The sequence below is a fragment of the Triturus cristatus genome, chromosome 2_2 (assembly GCF_964204655.1).
Source record: "Triturus cristatus chromosome 2_2, aTriCri1.1, whole genome shotgun sequence".
NCBI classification, from domain to species: domain Eukaryota; kingdom Metazoa; phylum Chordata; class Amphibia; order Caudata; family Salamandridae; genus Triturus; species Triturus cristatus.
The window spans coordinates 473,816,947-473,836,178 of NC_140582.1; positions in this window are offsets into that span (position 1 = coordinate 473,816,947).

The window sequence follows — 19,232 nt, forward strand, 5'->3', positions numbered from 1 at the left end:
AGGAAAATCCAGAACCATTTGTGGGGTGAAATCCAAATGTTTCTCGGACTTCAAAGCTGGCACCATTTATAAATATTGAACCCTGAGACGCATTCTTCTGTAGATTGCTGGTGCTGTGGATACTACAGAAGGACTGCCCTGCTGTCAGATGACTTCTCTGCTGCTTGAGGCCTGCCTTGTTCCCTGAGACGGAAGGCTGGAAATACTCCCTTCATACCAGACTGAGTGACCCCAAAGTTCATGTGGCAGACCTCGTCTGAGCTATAGGGAAACAGGAAGCTCCTGAGGCCTCACTGCAGGTGATCAGTTAACCTACTGCATTGGACCTGCCTGGAAGTGGCACAGGACCTGCCTGAGTCATGCTGGCCTCAGCTAGAATGAGGATTTGAACCCCAATAGGTACCTCCCTTTGCCCTGGAGTGTCAGGATTCTAACATCTTAGCGCTTTCAAACATTACCAATAAAAACTACTTCCATGTGAAGTTTAATATGGAGGTAACTGTGTGTTTTTGCCTGTACAAACTAAGTTTCCATTGACTACAAGTTCCATGATGCCTAGGCAGGACAAGAGGATCCTGCACGCCGTTTAGCGTGCGTAATTCATTTGGGATGTGATTGCAGAGGCTGGTACTTTGGGAGAGACTGTGCTAAACACATGGAAGAAAAGCATAATAATAACTGGGAAGATCTGAAATCTTCTGCAATCAAACTAATTCCAGTTTCAGAAAGAGGTGGAGATCGAAAAAAGCTGTTAAGAAAAAGGGACTCAAAATACAATTTTTCAATGAGAACATTAAATTCAAAAGGTCTTTATGTTCATTTATAAAGAAATGGAAAGAACAAAGAGAAAAATCCTAAGAACACAAAATAAAGGTGTGCAGATTAAAAAAATAAAAACTGTATCTCTAAAATATTGTGCCAAAATAAAAAAATGAAGGAATAATTAAACCCATTGGAGGGTAATAATTGGATAACAGAAACAAAAAAGAAATAGCAAAAGAAAGGGAATAATCAAATTGAAAGGAGAAATAACAATTGGAAAGGATCAAAATTAGAGACTTTCACATAGAAATAGCCATTACCCACCATAGGGTGTAAATACAAATAACTAAATAAATAAAATAATGAAAATTAATTCAATAATGGACAAATATTTAAAAGCAATAGTGGGCACAGGACATATAAAAATATCCACAAAAATACTGAACAATTTTGAGAGAAACAAATGACTTCATTCAAAATGTTCAAGCTTTTAAACATTTTAATCATGTATATTTATTGTATTATAAGTATATTTGAACGTGTGCACTTTTGTCACTTAAGGCACTTTCAAATTAAGAATTGCAGATATTGCACTTAGTCACTTTAAACATTGAAAATTCATGCAAATGTTGTAGACTCCAGCTACCATAATGCAGTGCAGATGAGGAAATGACGACATTTGTAATAGAAACAAATGTTACACAGGATGATGTTGAGGATAACCTGTGAACAAGGTCTGAGAAGAGATTGAAATGCACTATGATTTGCCAATTGTGCTAAATAAATAAATCAGCAAGAAAAATTCCCTGGATAGTGTGCTCCTTTTTCTGGTGCTGCTGCACCAGGCTTTGGCAATAATTACCGGTGTGGTACTGCCAGAGGAGAAAATGCAACACTAACATTGCAAGCGCCATTATAGTTAGGCTCAGATTTCACTCACAGAAAAGCAGTGAAACTCAGCAGTTATAGTTAGCTGAGCTAACTGTAACTTGCGCCCCTGCAAAGCACTGCTTATGACCTCACATATTACATCACTCATGACATGGTCAATGACATCGCTCATGACATCACTCATGACATCTCAAATGATGGTCAGTTTAGAACAGTAAACCTGTTACCAAGTAAATAATGTTATGGAGGCCTCAGTGCAAAGTACCCCAAATAGCTAAAAAAGGGCTTAGCACTGTTGTGAAAAAGCCTCACCAGTTAAGGGGTTAAGGCAGGAAAACTAGTAATCTTACTATAGTTGTGAATTCCACTTTCTATTGAGACTAAGAACAAATATTTGTCATGAAGCTCCACATTTTAAAGTTACTAAATGTGTCCTTAAAACAATAATAGGCTTTTCTTATTTTAAACAATAATCAAACTAAAACTGAAAACTTCATGAATCTTCCTTTGTTTTCAACATTGCATTTCAGTTCAGAATCTCAAAGATTATTTTTCTTTAGATTTCATTAAGAACTGTCAGTTTAACTCAGTCTGTACAGACTTTCAAATTTTCAAGGTAGTTCTTCTCCACTTCTGATTCAATTTCAGGTTCACTTTCCAATGATTTATTGGACTGTACATCTCTGGTTCTGATTCTTCCTCTTCAAATACTGTTACTAAATATACCCGTGACAAATGCTCTCTCTTTGGAGTTCTCATTCTTGCTGATCTTTTAGCAACTGGCAGCTCACTTTCACTATTTTCTGCAACTATTTCAACAACTTCACAATCTTCATTGTTTGAGTTTAAGCTTTCTTGTTGGCCGTGCTTTCTTTTTCTTTTTCTTTTCAACAACTTGATTTCTTCAGCTCTTTCTTTTGCACCTAAAATTACTGTTGAATCTTCTCCATTCCCTGATGAACTGAAACTCTGATCAATTACAACTGCATGATTGACTGTAAACTGTTTTCTTCCTCTAGGGTGATTATGACTTGGACTTTCAACTGGAATCTTTTGTTGGTTGGATCAAGGACTAATTCTTCCTGCTGCCACTAATGCCTTTCTTTGACTTTGTAATAGCTCTTCACTCATTTAACAGCACTACTTATACACCATAATTTTCACTTTCACCAACATAGACTTCTATGGCCGCGTCAGCCAAGAGCTCTCAGGCCAGTGACCCGCTGTACTGCAGGGGTTCACCACAGCCATAAAAAAAGGATTCTGGTTCCTTCGTTACATACACCCTTTCATCGGGCGATTTACATACATCCGTAAATACTGCTGCTGCACCCTCCAGCAAAGTTACATGACACTGCCTCTAGCCAGCCCACCAAACACATCCTCCTACTTGATGACTCACCTTCAAGCGAAGCCTGTTCAGTTAAACACCTCCAAACACAGACCACTGCCTTCGTGCCTGCTACTAAAGCATCCATTACACTCTACTCTCACCCCTACGAATCCCGCAGTTATGCTTTTCTGCCCACCCTTAAAATGACCATTCGAATGTCACTGCAAACCCTTGACCTCTGCCCACTGATCCCCTGTCCACCACTGACAGAAAGACTGATAGTCAGTACCCATCTAACCACTGCCTACCAGTATAGACAGAGCCTTTCAGCTGCTGCTCTCCCTAATGCCACTGTAGTAGTTTAAAACATTTTAAACAATCTCTTCCACTGACCACCCCAAAACAGTTCTTCCTGCTAGCCTCTAAGGCATCAAAGCCATTCCTGCTACTTTTCATCCTCTGCATGATGCACTCAATAATATTAAATGTACAAAGGGTCCAATTTTTGTTTCCTCATGCCAACATTAATTTACACTATGTAACCCACTAAACCATACCTCCTGTCAAAGGCAAACCTGATCCCATGTGTAGCACCTATCAGCAAGTACGCCAAGGACAAACACCAGAGAGAATGCGCGATTCATGTAATTAAACCTACGGTGACAACGTAGCATTTCCCCACCCACTGTCAGCCCAGCGAAGTCTGCAACCGCACAGTAGCCATCAATACCGGCAACATCTAAAGCGCATTTCCACTTCCTTTCAATGGGAGCTCCTGATACATATACCTATGACTTCTGGGCGGCATCTACCACGGACCACAGCATTCTTTGTCTTCCTTAGAATAACCGAATGCTGTCGGTGAACGCTTCTCTACCCTCTTCCTTGCTAATAACTAATGGAGGATAACTAAAAATATATATATTATTTTCTTATGCAAACAGCTTCTTGAGCTCATGCTGCCCGCAGTCCTCACCTGATCAACACGTACCAATATTCTGCTATCACACCATCCTGTCAACACTATTATTATCTGGAGATGTTTTTTATCCCTTCCGTGAACTGGGAAAAGCAATACCTTGCAAGAAAACAAGTCCATTTAAAACCTTTGCTTGTTATACAGGCTCGCAAAGCACTTACTTGTTTTACTAACTGTCATTGTAAAGCAAACAGGTGTGGAAATTTAGCTCGCAAACTGAACATTATCTGCGCCATCTTGCCCCTCCCCAGCACCACGCGCAACGAATGCACGGCCGCCATTTTAGACACCCCACTCATTGTCAATCGCCAGCGCGGTCCCCTTGGCGCTGCGAGCATCCCCCGCGCGCTGGCCACCCCCGCTCTCTCATACAGGCCATAAACCCTCTCCTTCTGCGCGACCCTGCTACGGAACCACTTCCGACCGACAAACCCATACATGGTCATGCCTCTCCTTTGATAACCCCCTTCCTCTGCGCCCCATTGACCGAACTGGTCCCAGGCCATCACCTAGCCCTGCGGATGCAGTTTATTGCCCCTACTGTAAAGGAAACACCCCACATCAAAGGGATTACAGTAGAATCAAAGCCCCTACCCCCTGAGACCCGGCCAGTTGCACACACCCCCGGGAATTAGCGGAATTCCCTGCTGCGCGATAGCCATCTCCCACTGCGGGTAGGGTGGGAACTTCTACTGTATCTATGTGTGGGATCGGATCTGAACCGGGGCTTCAGGGGATATTTCCCCGCACATCAAGGGAATCACAAGAATGTACTATGTGTAATAAAGCAATAAACCAGTGTATAAGAGACCAGGTCTCAGAGATGCAGTTAGAGCACCTCGTGACGATACCTTGCTGTCTGATCTGATGTGTTCTGCTCCGACGGAATAAAACCTTGTTTCCTGCCTTCCAGTCTCCGGCGCCTGCCTCTTTTATTGGTAAATTATCGAGTGGTATGAGAGGCGATTATCGCCGGGCAAAATACTTGGAAGATATCGACTGAAACTGCCGCTACCATTTAACAATTGGCGTCCCAAACGTGGGGCCCATCAGCGACACGTGGATCCAGTGGGAGAGGTCCCGACGACAGAGTGAACGACTGCAACGATCGGGAGAGCTCCTGCCCAATAGACCCTCGTCTGGCAGCCGATCATCCGAACTTCACTGGTTCCGAGCAGACCTCTCTCGAGTGATCTACGGTCCTGACTGGGAACCATCAGGAGTGCCGCGGCAAATACGGAGAATAGAGGACGATCGGGCGCTGGAGGCGGAAGACGAGAAACTGTCCATGCGGTCCGGGTAAGGTCGTGAAACACGACAAAAGTGCGAAATAATTGATTGATTGATTGAATACTAGTATTGCTCATTGATTGTGCTCATTGATTGTTCTCTTTTGAGATATTCGCTGTCTACAAACGGGGAGGAGTAGAAATACTCTCTCTCTCTCTCCCTTTGCAGATAGTGAAGGGTAGGTAACGCAGACTTTTGTCCCCGTTGAAACCCGTCGTGCCTATCTTTATCTCCCCATTGATTGATTGTCCGAACATTGATTGTTTTGAAGAATAGTGCTTTTTGAGATATTCTCTGTTTGCAAATAACGTAGAATAGGAATATTCTGTCTAGTCTTTGCAAATAGTGAAGGGTAGGTAACGCAGACTTTTGTCCCCATTGAAACCCGTCGTGCCTATCTTTATCTCCCCATTGATTGATTGATTGATTGTCCGAACACTAGTTGTTCGATATTGGTTCTTTGGAGGTATTCTCTGCTTACAAATAACGAGGAATAGAGATATTCTGTCTAGTCTTTGCAAGCAGTGAAAAGATAGGTAGTGCTGACTTTTGTCCCCGTTGAAACCCGTCATGCCTATCTTCTCCCCACTGATTGGTAGTTGGTTCTGCCCGGACCGCTTATTAGAGGTGAACCACCCGGCTCCACTGGAAGGCACCCCTAATAAGGACATGTTCACTAAATATGGACTAGTCGCCGTGGCTTATAGCAAGCTGTGGCATAAATATACCAAGAAGGAGCCCGAAAGTCAGTGGCCACTGATGGGATCCTTCGACGATCGCAAGATAGAAGCGCTAGAAGTAGCTCTGCGTAGCAATAAGACGACGCCTACTATGCTTGACAGTATTGGCATGTGGCGTAAAGAAGCGACGCAACGGAAAAAGAGGGAAGAAGTAAAAGCAGAAAAGGAATTACGAAAGGCAGCTCACCTTGCCGCTAAAAAGTTAGAAGAAGACATAAAAGAGAGAAGGGAAACTAAGCTAAGCCAGGAGCCCGAAACCTCAGGCCAGTACGCTGTTAGGTCCCCTTCTTTGCTCTACCCTGTGTTGTCCTCCAGGCAGCAAACGAATGACGAATTACTGTTAGGTCCCCCGACCATTTACATGCCCCCTCCGTATGCACCCTCCCAATCAGTAGTGCAACACCCACAACCCCCGAACACGAACGAAAGCAGTACAGGGGCCTCGGCCCTCACGGCCTCCGCGCCGGCTGAACCTCTTGTACTAAACCTAACGTCGACTACAACGCTAGACGACCATGAGATAGGAAAGAAAGAGTCCACCAGAATGAATCGGTTAACTAAAGATGAACGAGCAGGAATTGACAAGATAGTAGGGACGCTGGTGGAGCGAAAAGAAAGTGAGGAGTATATAACGGACGTGTATAAATCGTATGCCGACAGCCGCAGACGACACTTCGTCGTACGGCTCTGTTATCGCACCCTGAATACATATGAGAATAGGTACCACGATAAAGGTCCCGAAGGCCTAGCGGCCCTATATAGGAAGGTAGACATTGGGGAAGAAAGAGAGGGCGATGTAACGAACCTCTTCACTCGTACACTCGAGGTCTACCGACACCTTAAAGAACATGGACAGACAACCACAACGGAAACCCCCATGGCAACTAAGCCCCAGGGAGGAAGGGCCGAGGCCATGATGCCCATTAAAGAAGCTGCCCCCTACTGGGTCCCCCCACGGGGTCAGGGAACACACGACGACATCAACCACCAAGATGCGAAGGGAAGGGTTGTATATAACTGGGTCTACCAGCCGTGGGACCGGCAAGATATTTTGACCTTTAGAAAGACCCTACCCGACTTGAGAAAGAACCCGACTGCCTTCTACACTGAATTAGGTACAGCCTTAGGCTCAACGATAATGACGTTAGCAGATATCGACTTGTTCTTTGGGCTATGTCTGCCGGCTGATGTGTGGAAACAAATCCGGAAAGTTGACCACGCTGAGCCGTTCGGATATACCTGGGTACAACTCGATACCATAGGTAAACAGCGAGAACCAGGACAAAAACCCCCTAGAGACCATGCATCTACACCCTACAACGGACGGAGAGACTTAGATGGAAATCAATGTGCATTCTGTAGAGGGTTCGGACACTGGAAATCCCAGTGCCCGGTCCATTTGGAACTGAACAAAAATAGGGACCCCAATAGACACAACCGGAAGTTTGTTGATACCCACCATCAACGTCACCACACTTGATTAGGATCACGTGCAATCGAGCAAATGCCATTTTTTTCCGAATACGCTAACCAGATCACTGATACGTACAACGCTCCAGCGAAATAGTATGGTCAAACATTTTTTAATAAATTACAAGTATAACAACATTCCGGCAAAATGAACAGGATAAAACACGTTTTAAAAAACAACTATTTACATAACAGTCTGCTGCAACCTCCATCCCAAAGCCTTAACGTCCACGTGACACCGTCCTCGCCTCTCCTTCCTCGAAATTGCAACATTGGCCTGTTTTGGGCGGTCCCTCTTAGTTGACTTTGGGCTATAAAAACCATGCAAAAATCCATTGACATCAGTGGCGAGCGATTGTGCGAATAGGCCGGAGGCTATACGAAGCGCCGAAGTTCTGGCAAATACCAAGGCGAAGCCCGCCACGCTGTGCGGACCTTCCCGTTTTCTTTCTTTCTTCAATTATGGCTGCTGCCCTGGCGGGGGGAGGCGACGCGAACGGACCTCCCCCACCTCCCCAGGTGGAGGCTTGCCAGGCATCCCAACCGCCTTTAACTCTCCGGCCAGCTGAGCTGCACCCAGCCATCTTTTTCATCGGCCTGCTGAATTTCACCCTGGCACGCTGTGCGGGTCTTCCCAGTCACTTCTTCCTTCAATAACGGAGGGTGCCCTGGCGGGGGGAGGCGACGCGAACGGACCTCCCCCACCTCCCCAGGTGGAGGCTCGCCATCAGATGAGGGCACCCCAAACCACGCCTTTCACACGTCGGCCAGCTGAGTTGCGCCCTGCCACTTCATTCGCCGTTCGGCTGAGCCGGCACCCCTGCACGCGGCCGCCAGGCAACCACCCAAGGACAGGGTTCACCAGGACTACCGCTAGCACCCGACGCGGGGAGTGGGCCCCCGCAGCCAAGTAAGTAGGGGCCCACTCCGATGATGATGTCCTCCGGATTGCTGTTGTCGCTGCAACTGATGCCACTCCGGTGGCAGCACCACCCGATCTGCTACTGTTACTGCTGCTGGCTCCTCTCCGGTGACTGTACCGAGGAGCTGCTGCTACTGCTGCCCTTGAACTCCGGCGGCCGACCCCTCCGGTTCCAGGCCTGGCCCACCGTGAGACAATTCTGGACTCAAAAGCTTGTTTGCTAGGGCATGGGCCCCACCCTTGACAGAACGCTCCCCTCAGCCTTGCAGAATTGGTTGGAGTCATTTGACATTCGACTCCTGCGGACTTCCGGTAAGGACAAAACCACCGCCATTGCTCTTTTTTCCCCGGGCGGCAGCCGCCTTGCCTCCGCTTGGTGCAGTGAGAAAGTAAAGCGTCGGCGGAAGAACCCGCCTGCTGCCCCCGCCCTAAGAACGAACCATGGCATTGCTACAAGGTTGCAGTGACGCCATGCTGACGCAAAGCTTGACGCTAACGAAGGTTCTCGAACCACCGAAAGGAATTCTGGTTCAACTGCTAAATTCATGGAAAGACTTAGACTGTGCACTGGCCCGACCCCGCCCCAAGATGGCGCTGATGTAGGAGTGGCCTATAACTCCTTGTGGCGTTCCAGCCACGTGACATTTGTGTTAAAAAGACATATATATATGTATGCGATACTTTCACACATGATGGTGGGGGAAAGGGGGGAACCAAATTTTTTATATTAATCTAGTGTTGCTCATGTTGCTCGACGCCTCTCACACCGTGGCCGATCTATGGCGGCTGTAGGCCCGTATTTCCATACTGACATTGTTTTAAATAAAGGGCTTCTTAAAAAAAAAAAAGGAATTACGAAATCAGTGTCATGACTAATCATCTAGGTTGTTGAAAGTTTTTTCCTTTTTGAACAAATGATTGTTACTCCTAAGCGAAAGCATGCCGATAATACAAACTCGATTTGCCTAACACATTTTTGTTTTACGGAATTTGTACCCACCATGCCTGTCCTTTTCAAAGAGTTGTCAAATCAATGATCAACTATAAGGTATATACCGAACGCAAGGTATGATATCTTGCACCACAATATACGACCAATTGAGAAATACATGTACGACCAGGGAACCCGAATTCAGGAAATGAATGAACTAGAACATCTTCGCATCGACCTAGAGAATAATAAGTCCGTGGTATCACACACTCCTGCGGCTAGCCTGGTACATGGTAGGTAGAACTTTTTCGTGTCTACACGCGCTAAGGTATTTTTACTACTGCACCTCCCCTCCCCTCTTATTTTCCCCTCTATAGGTCACGACGAAGTTCCGACTGAAAAGTGGAGTGGACACGGACCGCACCAAGTTCAATATCAGGGAAACCATAGACAAATGTTGCGAGATAGTGCGAAAAATTACAGATCATCATTGGAAACGTGGAAAACTGTATGACATGATTGTGCGTGTATACTACGACTATACGATATGAATGTGTATGCATTTCATGTTTGGGTCACTTGAAGAGAGCGTCATTGTATGATTGAAGTGTGCGTCCACCGATCAAAGGGAGGAGAATAAAAGGGTCAGACAACCCATAAGATAAACTACAAAATACTAAAGGTACGCAGCGTGCATAGGAATAGAGGACAGGAAAGGAGAGGTCCCCGTGCTCGACGCAACCCTGAGTCTCCATCTTGTTGCATGTGCTGTCATACCCTATCCGACATTTGTGTGTACATGATCACCGAATTTATGTCTTTTCCCCGCTTGTGTTTTCTTACATGGAACAGACCCATGCTACCCCATGTTGTATGTGCACCAAGTGGCCTATTATCTTACCCATCTCTCTCTCTCTCGTTTTATGTCGTGTGTATGCCAAAATAGCCTACTTGATGCACATCTCTCTCCCTCTCTCTCTCTCTCTCTCTCTCTCTCTCTCTCTCTCTCTCTCTCTCTCTCTCTCTCCCCCTCCCTCGCAAAAGGCTCTCTCTCTCTCTCTCGCCCTCTTTTCTTCTTGAATAACTTAAACGACATACACCCCTTTGGTAAGTGTATAATTGGCCTGAACACAGTGGTGTTCGAACAAATTGACAGAAACAAAAACAAACATACTTTACCACGTTACTACCTCTCCTTTTTACAAACATTAAGCCTAATCGGCTGAGAAGGAAAGGACAGGTAAGACGACTGATGTCCCCCAATCTGACCCACAACACGGGGACTATATGTCAGTGGTTTTTGTTCTTAAAGGACACCATCTCCACCACCCAGAATTACTCCCGCCCAATTACCCCGAAGTAATATGTCTAAAGCACCCTGTTCTCCCAAAGATAACCCCAGCCCTATACTAGCCGCCTCAGAGTATTTCGAACGACACAGCTGATGACCTTATTCACTAATAAAACCTCGCCTAAACTGATAAAGGGTTATCTATTGTCACCAGCAAAAATAATGCTTAGCTTATGTTCCTCCCCGAAATGGATACTCGTGAACCCGTGACAGTAGCACCTCGCACTTTCTTTTTATAAACTTAGCAGTCCTCGGAAAGAAATATGTAGTAACAAAACTTGTGTTGGGACGAACGAGCCTCTGCCGGAGAAGCCGGTTCGAATTTCTTTTTTTTTATATACTAGGAGGTTGACCGATGTCAGGCTTCCTACAACCAGTATCAGGCGCAGGAATCGACACCTAGGGGGCCAGACGATGGACAGGGACACCCACAGAAACTTGCACCACAACAATAATTGATAAGATTAGTAACGCACACACTATCATCAGAGTTAAGAGACACCAATCATGCAGCAACCGATAAAAACATGTCCGCGACTACTCGGTGGTTGGGAGAGAGGGTGAAGTATGTAAATGTCTTCCCTGCCAACTCTCTAAGACTTTTGTTTCTTGTACCCATTTAAAGATAACGTGCTGCCATCGGAAGGGAGGGGTCGGACGTGACGCACAGCCTGGCTGCAGACCTTGGAACATCTATGACATCGACCAAGGGGGAGGCTACGAAGCAAAAAGGGCATGGGACGAGACACCTTTTTCAGGACGATAAGCGCGAGGGGCTACCTCGAGGCCCCCTGCTCACCGACCAGCGTGCCTGAAGTCTCAACCCGTCGGGCCCGATTGATGGGCCCAGTGCTGGAAGATTCTGCTCCCCTTGGTCCACATATTTGATCTGATCCCACTCCACCCCCTCTTCCCTCGGCGTCCCGAAGCACGTCACACCCTTCTCTCTCTCACCATCTTTTATATGGATTATGAATCTGACCCACCCACAGAAGAACAAAAGGCAGGTACCCTGTCTCAAAGTACCTATGGTGAACTGTGTTAAGGAACAGGGCTGTGATCGGAGAACAATGAATGATCACACCCTGCAACGTGAGAAATTGGATTTGAGCTGGACCTTAGCTCCGCCGCCGGTGCTCAACAGTGCCAACGAAAGAAGAACAACAATGAGAGCTTACCAGTGATAGCTCTTTATAAAAAGGACACTGGAAAGAAGAACCCATGTCAAAGTCGAAAATCCTCTCCCAACCACCTTTTTATATTAACTATCTTCTTATCAAGTTTTCATGGTGTTGCATCAATCACTTCCGACTGTACACTGAGAAGTTAAGAAAATGTAACTTTGTATAGTAACATTCATACAACACCAGCCATGTACACAACTATACTGCAACTTTGAATGTACTTCCTCCTCGCCTGCTTCATCAAACTGTATGAGACAATGTACAAATGTGTCAGATTACTCCTGCCTACCCTAAAGACTCTGTATCTTTAAAATGTGTGACGAACATTGACGATACTGTAACTGAAAGGCTAACAAAGGCAAATATTGGCCGGACAAGCTGGCGAGATATGTTAAAAGGGAGGACTGTGGAAATTTAGCTCGCAAACTGAACATTATCTGCGCCATCTTGCCCCTCCCCAGCACCACGCGCAACGAATGCACGGCCGCCATTTTAGACACCCCACTCATTGTCAATCGCCAGCGCGGTCCCCTTGGCGCTGCGAGCATCCCCCGCGCGCTGGCCACCCCCGCTCTCTCATACAGGCCATAAACCCTCTCCTTCTGCGCGACCCTGCTACGGAACCACTTCCGACCGACAAACCCATACATGGTCATGCCTCTCCTTTGATAACCCCCTTCCTCTGCGCCCCATTGACCGAACTGGTCCCAGGCCATCACCTAGCCCTGCGGATGCAGTTTATTGCCCCTACTGTAAAGGAAACACCCCACATCAAAGGGATTACAGTAGAATCAAAGCCCCTACCCCCTGAGACCCGGCCAGTTGCACACACCCCCGGGAATTAGCGGAATTCCCTGCTGCGCGATAGCCATCTCCCACTGCGGGTAGGGTGGGAACTTCTACTGTATCTATGTGTGGGATCGGATCTGAACCGGGGCTTCAGGGGATATTTCCCCGCACATCAAGGGAATCACAAGAATGTACTATGTGTAATAAAGCAATAAACCAGTGTATAAGAGACCAGGTCTCAGAGATGCAGTTAGAGCACCTCGTGACGATACCTTGCTGTCTGATCTGATGTGTTCTGCTCCGACGGAATAAAACCTTGTTTCCTGCCTTCCAGTCTCCGGCGCCTGCCTCTTTTATTGGTAAATTATCGAGTGGTATGAGAGGCGATTATCGCCGGGCAAAATACTTGGAAGATATCGACTGAAACTGCCGCTACCATTTAACACAGGTAACTCATTCTAGGATTGGAATTACTGCTTAGAAGTGTGGAAGTTAATACTGAGACGTTTTTGCATGTCTGCCAGACCCTCATTCTTCCCTGCATGCGCACACAATGCAACAATACAATTTAGCTTAACATATTGCTCAGAAATGTACCGGAAGGTAAAGAAACAGCCCATATTATTTTTACAAAGCAAAATAGACAAACATCCACTTTATAAGCCATGACGTAAAAGCCTTAGCGTGCCCAGCTTGTCCAAATCCACGCCACCTAATTCAGCCCAGTACCACACATCTGGCGTTAGACTAACGCATATCAGTGTGGTGATCCACATCACCCCACTGAAATGCAAAATCACGCATAACAGGCATTGGGCCTCCTCGGGTTCCAGTGCTGCTAATCAATGCTGGGGTAGTATTACTTCCATGTGGCAGCCATCTGTTTTCTGGTTCTTCCCCTGTCTCCTAAACGCGATGCGGTAAATTTCGTTATGCAGTACAGCTGCCTGTGTGGTAGTCCTGTAATGAATGTCCCTTTTCTATGCCCAGAACATTTTGACGTATTTCCGTAGTGTGTCCATAAAGTTAAGTCTCGCGAGGATTTGTTGCAGGCGCGCGCTCCATGAACCAGCATCCCTACATTGTCAATGACTGGTTCCTGAGAGGAGCTAGGGGCTTGAGAAGGGCACCGGAGCTCTGGAGTGGGTGATGTGACCCGGGATAACCTCTGCCTATTTGCGGGGATCAATGCGGGGAGCAATGTGCAAAAACGCCTGCTCTGCATGGAGGAGCCGGGATCTAAGATTCCAACGCGATGACACCACAGCGCTGAAGTGCCCAATATCATTGCTGTTTTGTTGTTGGGGCAATGGAAATAATGATGAGTAGGTATTAAAGGAATAACATGCGGGAGTCTGTTTCCAGGCTGATTCCGACTTGTTCTCTTCAAAACTTTCACATGGCGGTAATAGCAACTTTCAGCAGCAGACATACCGGAATGAAAAACAAAAATGTTAATTGTGAGGGTCCCGTAACTCCTGTGACCTAGGTGTATTGGTAACTCTTACCTGTGTCAGAGCGCTGATTTCTTCAGATGCAAGATAGATATAGAGCTGGACTCATTAGGGGTGTTACATTGCGTAATTGCTAAATTCTTGACAATGGTTTCCGAAAGCGTTACTGTACCCAGGTGACATTGTATTGATACCGCACATTACACTCTCGGAGTGCATAGACATAACTTCCCCTCCCCGCACTGCCAAGAATTATTGCTCCTCAGAGGGTTAGCACCTCCAGTCATCTCTCGCAGTTCTACCTGTTACTGTGGTCAGTCACCTTGCAGCCATCCAACGCCTGTTGGCCCTCCCGTTGTCCTCAATGCTCCTCTTTTGACTGGAGTCCATCGAGAGGCATGCTCTAACAGTCTACTATATTGCCTCATCCAGCCTCTCAAGTTTGGGCCTCTGCCTGCTGGTCGCAGGCCCGTGAGGCCCAATTTACACACACACAGAAGAGGCCTCAGGTTCCCCTCCGTCCAGCAGGTGTTGTATTAATGAACCTACAGACCTTGCTCCGCAGACAAGATGATTGCACGGAGGGTCTAGGTGCCTACCGTGGTGCAGGGAGCTGAGGCCTAACTCTAGTCTGGGAGCATCAGAGGCACCACTGCACATACTGCTTCAGGCTCGGTTCTCCCCTCCACTCACAATCCTGGCTAAATGGACGAAACACTTCAGCCCAGGGCAGTCTAGACCACATAGTCCTAAAACATGTTAGATCCCAGTTGCACCCTACCTCAGACAGAAGATCACTGAGGAGATACTAAAGGATAGGTCACAGGGTCTTGCTGTGATTTTAGCATCTCAGAAACGGACTGATTACTCAGAGATGAAAGGAGCTCTTTTTGGAAGGTTTAATCTGACCACAGATTAGCATTTAAAAAAATCTTTGCAGCATTTCTAAGCAGAGTAACCAGACATTATGAGAGGCCTGATTGGACCTTGAATGAACTGCCACTTTTAAAGTGCTGGAGTAAGTGTAACCTGGTGCAGGCAAACCTCTGATTTCTGCAGAGAACATCCTATGTATTTATGTTGTAGAGTTACATTAACATGTAGCTGATGGAAAACTGCTTGGCGCTTGCAAGTTTGCAAAGACACCTGGCAGGCTGGTCACCATAAGGGTGCAGAGGAATCAACCTCAATTATAGAACATTTTCACACTGATTCACTCATAGATGCCAAGGTTTCAGATTGGTAAGTGTGACGTTTTCATAATGTAACTATAATAATGGGTGACATTCACGCAGCCTCCTTCTGCACAGTTTTCAGTAGCCTGCTGTTAGCGCGCTTTAGTTCGATGACTTTCTTAGAGTTTCTAGTTGCTCAATAGGTGTAATTTCTGATATTTATATGTTTCCCTCTTCTTCATTGCTTGATTTTGCTCATTAGAGAAAGTGTCACTCACAGTCCTTGAAATGTCACTCATAATTACACTTAAATTATGAAAATGTCACACATAGAAATCTGAAACCTTGGCAGCTGTGCTAATTCTACCACACACAGCACATTTGAACATCTCATAATTCCATGCCACACAATTCAACTAAAAATAATGTAACCCTACAACATTCCATACCACATAATTACAATCCTAAAAATTAAAAAACACATATTTCCACTTCATTCCATACCACATAATTCCACCATCAGATAATAACATTCCACACAACTTAATACCACTCCAAACCACATAATTACACTCCACACAACTCAATTCAACTACACTTAATTCCACTTCAACCTATATAATTATACTTCACACAACATATTTACACTCAACTCCAAAACACATGATTACCCTCCACAAAATACAACCCTGCAACATGCTGCATAATTCCATTCCACATAATTATAAACCACACCATGCCACATAATTCCACATGTCACACAATTCCACAATTCATCCCCATACAATTCATTACACAACATAATTACACTCCACATAATACCACTCAGCACCACATAATCTACCTACACATAGTTATGCTCTACTTCATATTGCATAAATACACTCCACATAAATCCAGTCTATGCCACGTAGCAACATTCCACATAACTACACTTCACACCATGCCTCATGATACCACTCAACATAATTTTCACTCAACAGCGCACATTTCCACCTCACACAAATTCAACTCTACACATTTCCATTCCACACCACATAATTCAACAACAATACTACATAATTCAAACCAACAACACAATTACACAACACACCATATGCATCCAATGTACACCACAAAATTCCACATCATGCTACAATATTTAAAAGCACACCACAGGAGTAAACTCCACTACATGCCACTTCACAAAACAAAATACCATTCCAGATAATCTCACTCCAAGACACACAATCCCACTCCATGACACACAATGCCACTCCACATATTCCAGTACACTCAATACCACACAATTACTATCCATACAATTACACTGCACACCGTGCCACATTATTTCTCTACACAGATCCAATCCACACATCACAATTCCACAACTAACAATTCCAACCAAAACCATATGTGTCCACTTGACACCACACACATTCCCTCCACTCCAAACAGAAAATGCAATGGTAAAATACATTGTCCTTTACGTCAATAGCTCTAACTCTCACAAATGCGAGACCAATTGCATTGCAAATGCTTGTTTACCTTCCAATGCGTCCCAACAGATCCTGTTCCAGGAGCTGCAAACCTTCTCCTGCCTCTGTCAGCTCTCTGCTGCCTTGTCCCTTCTCAGAGTAGCAGTGCCCTGTGGAGAATGCTCTCTCAGAGGGCCCCCACCCCAATCCTTTTTCCGGGCCTGGCTCTGACTGAAGAGAAACAATGTAACTTGTTAATTTGTTTCTCTTCAGTCCTGGGTCAACCTGTGGAGCTCAGAGCAGGCTGCACACTGCAGCTGCTTTAGAGCAAGCCTCTCACACCTCTCTACAGATGAGCTGAGGGGGCCCCATTCACATACTGAAGACTGGGGCCCTCCCGCACCGCGGGGGCTGCGGCGGTGTTTGTTACGCCCTTGTGCTCAGCATGAAAGCAGAGATACCTCCCAAGAGGGATTCCGGCACAACAGCATGCCCTCTTTGTGAGGTCCCCTGCAAACTGGGACAGGGGCATAGATTGAAGGCAGTGCAACCCATGAATATTCATTGGGTGGATAGCTTTTCCACTGGATTGAAAATTCAAGTTTGCTTCTGAAAAGGGGGGAGTCACATAATTCCTGAACCATTATCTCAGGAGCACCATCCACTAAAAGTATTGGGGGTCGAGTAAAGAGGCAATAAAAGTGATTCATTTTTTAAGGTTTCGATTGTGAGAAATGAAATACTAGATGGACCTTCCAGGACAGAGGCAACTGAACCTTAAAGGCAACATGATTGGCATATTCACTATCTTGAAAGGGTCACAAAAGCAGGATTTAAACATATTTTGAGAAAGATGGCCAAGTAGAAATATAGAGGAGAGCCTCATCTTGTCTCCATAGTAGTAAGCAGGAAATGGACACCAATTGGTATCCCCAACAGACTTTGTCTTCTGTTTAGCCTCATGTAAATTACAGAGGATCTGCCTCGGAACCATCTGAGAAAGGCACTGTGACTAGAAGCAAGGGATCTAAGATGCAGACATACAGACAAAAGAGATGTGTGGACTTAGTGGATTGAGAGGGTTATTTCAGGAAAACTCAGCCAAATGCAAAAATGTGGACAAATCATTCTGGGTGGAATTACAAAAGCAATAGTGATATTGTTCAAGCCTTGGTTCAGATGTTCCATCTGCCTGTTAGTTTGAGTGATGAAAGCCAGAGGAAAAGGATACATCAATCTGTAAGGATTTGCAAAAGAAGTTCCAGAAACTGGAAATGTTGTGGTAAATAAAATATTACGCTCTCAGAATTTTAAAATATAAATAAGATCATGCATAAAGCAAGAGGCTGAGTCTGTGGTATCAGGTTCATAAAGGGCTTTATTCCAATAACTCGAGTCAAAGGGAGAATATTACCATCACCAAAAAGGATCTGGAAAGGGACTCAAAAGTATTCTCAATATTCTCAAAACATTATTCACAGAGTACAGTATATATACATTTCTCAATTGTACGTAAGCAAAAGAGCAAGAGAGAATGAGATAAGAGCATGTGGGCGTGTAAGTAGGCGTGAAGGTGGGCGTCCATGTGGGCGTCCACTTGATGATAATGGGTAATTTGTCATGTGTGGGTGGATACCTGGAGGGGGTTGCGTGATCTGCTGGAATTGTACTGGAACTTTGCCTTACTTGTGCTCAACTCGAGCATGACGTGTAACTGACGTGGGGAGGGTTGCTATGCAACCGGACAAGTCTGGAAGTGAGGCCTTCAGTGAGTGAGGCCTTCAGTGTCAGGACGACCAGCACATCTTGTATTATCTGATATCCGATGTCTGGAGCAGGGACTGATTTGTGACATAGGTTGCTCATCACCAAGAGCCGATGTGGCATCTATTTCTTCATTTACTTCATTTACTGCAGAGGCCTTACATGGGGGCTATGGGCTTTTTACTGACGTGAGCTTTGCAATCTCACAAAGAGAGACAGTAGGGCTGGGCTCCCTCCTTGCAGATGGGTCGCGTTCATTCCTCCTTCACCAGGCAAGAATGTGGTTTCAGTAAGAGTAAGCAGATAACCGTGCTCAATACTGTCTCGGCACCTCGGTCGGGGCCCCTTTGGCTGAGGCCCAAGTGTGCAAGGCCAAGGAGACGTAGCTGCAGCTTTCAGAGCGTTCTGAGGCATGAAACCTCTTTTCGGCTCTGGCTGAGCCATAAACATGGGCTTCATGAAAATGCAGGAAAACATGATGAAAACCGTGTAGGCCTCAATACAGATTTGTCGTTTCTCTCATGGGAGACTGGATGATGGCAGGCCACGTTATAGCATAAGCATCATGATAGAAAGGCCATGGAGGGGAAATACATAGGTTACATATATGTGCATATAAGCGTTTGGGGGGGGCACATGGGGACACATAGGCCTCATAGATTTTTATTTTCCTCAATGTGATGAGGACCTCCGTAGGGGATGATAACGTGAGGCAGCCCATGAAGATCAAACATTTACAA